The sequence below is a fragment of the Psammomys obesus genome, unplaced genomic scaffold, assembly GCF_907164565.1.
Source record: "Psammomys obesus unplaced genomic scaffold, mPsaObe1.curated_primary_1811, whole genome shotgun sequence".
NCBI lineage: Eukaryota > Metazoa > Chordata > Mammalia > Rodentia > Muridae > Psammomys > Psammomys obesus.
The window spans coordinates 4,287,945-4,290,632 of record NW_026586383.1 but is presented as its reverse complement, the minus strand read 5'-3'; the positions used below and the strand labels follow the sequence as shown (position 1 = coordinate 4,290,632).

Sequence of the window (2,688 nt, the reverse complement as noted above, 5' to 3'; positions counted from 1 at the left end):
GAAGGAAGGAAGGAAGGAAGGAAGGAAGGAAGGAAGGAAGGAAGGAAATCAACCACTTTCTCAAGGGCCCCGCCCCACCCTACTTCGTGGGAAGAACTCATCTGAGTTCTGGTAACCGGCCACACTGACCATAATGATGTCCTTGACATCACAGCTGACTGCCGATTACAAGGGAACTTTCTGAACTTTACTAGATGAAACTGCGTTCTCTTTATCTATCCTGTAACCTTGGTCTCCTCTCACAGACAATGCCCACCATCTCCATTTACTCCTTCTGCTTCGTGCCTGTGCAGTCTCCATTAAAAAGGTGCTTCTCACCAGGCACGAAAGCACACACCTGTTGTCCCAGCACTCAGGGAGGCAGAGCAGGTGGATCTCTGTGAGTTCCAGGCCAGCCTGGTCTACAAAGAGAGTCAAGGACAACCAAGGCTACACAGAGGAACCCTTTCTCTAAAAAAAAAAAAACAAAACAAAATAATAAAGAGGTGCTTCTCTCATTCCTGCCCTATGTTGAGCCCTGGTTCCCAAACACTGTTATTCTCACTGAAGGCCCCAGACTTATAGGATACATACATCAAAATGTATGTGTCCCCACTGTCAGGTCCATCCACCACAACACTTCTGTGGTGACTCACATTCCTCTCTGCTTTATCAGCAAGCCTTTCAAGGGAGCACCACGGCAGGACATCTGGAGCCCTCACTGTGCAAGCTTTACTCTCAAAATTTTCACTGGCTGAAGTAAGACAGTCCTCTACCAAGTCTCCCCTACCTGCCAGGCTGAATACCTACCTCTTGTTTCCTGCCATAGGGGCTAGCCGGCCATCATATTGTCAGGGATACCTAAAGCCACACACCTCTCTCTCTCTCTCTCTCTCTCTCTCTCTCTCTCTCTCTCTCTCTGACAGGGTTTCTCTGTGTAGCCTTGGCTGTCTGGGACTGGCTTTGCAGACCAGGCTGGCCAAGAACTCAAAGAGATCCTCCTGCGCCTACCTCCCAGAGTGCTGAGATTAAGCCACAGCACCTGGTGGTGGCGGCGGCCGTGGCGGCTGCTTCTTCTTCCTTCCTCCTCTTCTTCTTCTTCAAGATGTATTTATTTTATGTATATGAATGCTTTATATGTAGAGTCTGCAGACCAGAAGACAGCAACAGATCCTAGTGTAGATGGTTGTGAGCCACCATATGGTTGCTGGGAATTGAACTCAGAACCTCTGGAAAAGCAGCCATTTGCTCTTAACCTCTGGGCCAGCTCTCCAGCCCCACCAGTCTCTTTCTATGGCTGCCTCAAGAGGAGAAATCTGTCTCAGAAGACAGGAAGGTCCCCTGTCTTCATCCTATTATGCACAGACACATCAACCCTTCCTGTTCTCTCACAATGTCAACCCCAGTTACTATCCGTAATAGCAGCAAGACAGAACCCAGGTCATCTCAATCCCATGCCCCACCCCACCCCAAACTCACATCCTGGAATGCTGTGTAACGTTTTTTGTAATACAAACTCAGGAAGGCTGGAAAGGTCAGATCTAGGACCTGCTGCTTTAGGAGACAGGTAGCCTGGCACCACCCTGCAGTCCTGCCACACTGGCCTTGAGGTGTGGTCTTACTTGTTATCTAGTTTTCTACAAGTTCCACATTCCTCCTTCAGAGCCATATATTTCCTTAGAGCACCCCACCCTGAAACTTGTAAAAGGAAAGCAATCCCCTGCTCCCTGTCTCTTCGGTGGATTAAAAATCAAGTCTCCAATCCCTGTAGTGGACACCAGCATCACTACCCGAAACGTCTCGGCATCTGTCTACACCTAACATGTACGTAGGACCCTGTGTGGGGTGTCAGTCAACGAGATTCGGCTCAGTAGATAAAAAGTTAAATTCCACAAAATGGTATTAAATATATGACTATTAGCAATGGCTTCACTGACGCACTGCTGTGATAAGGGAAATGTGATTTGTAACAACTCAGGTCAGGTAAAGATAGATGAAGTTATTTATGTCAAAACAAAACTCCAGTTTTTAAAACACTACTAGGTTAAATTACCTAAAATACATTTTCCAGTCACACTATAATGACACAGGGATATGACGCCACTACCTGTTTCCTCTTCCTTAAATTACTTCCTCATTGTATTATTCTAACTGAAGACCAAACATTCTGAGAATTCTGTCAAGAGACAAAAGACCATGCTTCAAATTTAGCTTCCTCACTAGCGAAACCCTTGAGGAAGTGTGGGCCAAAGCAGGAAGAAAACAGCACCAAGTCTCTAGCAACAACAGCTGCCTCCTCCACGACTCTATGTTCTGAGTTTGTATATGCACCTCTCTCACTGGCTGTGTGTGTGTGTGTGTGTGTATGTGGCAGAGTGGGGTGCTGATTTCCTAGGTAGCTGGCCTCAAACTCCATCTCCTGCAGCCTGACTGCATCTGTCTATCCCTTACAAACCAGCACCATCTGCAACTCTCTCAATTCTTTCTTTTCTAAAATAAATAAATTTTAAAAAATAAGATTTTATTTATATATCTATGGGAGCCAGCAAGATGGCTTGATGGGTAAAGGTACTTGCTGCTCTAGGCCTGATCTGATGACCTAAGTGTGAGCAACTCCCAGAAGTCATCTTTTGACCACAAGCACGTTATGGCATACACATACACACACACACACACACACACACACACACACACACACACACACACACA

General features: G+C 46.4%; 1 protein-coding gene across 3 annotated transcripts in view; it reads right to left on the bottom strand.

Moving 5' to 3' along the window:
- Window positions 1-2,688, bottom strand: part of Cmtm6 (CKLF like MARVEL transmembrane domain containing 6) — a 25,377-nt gene that overhangs the window by 10,651 nt on the left and 12,038 nt on the right. The window lies entirely within an intron of this gene.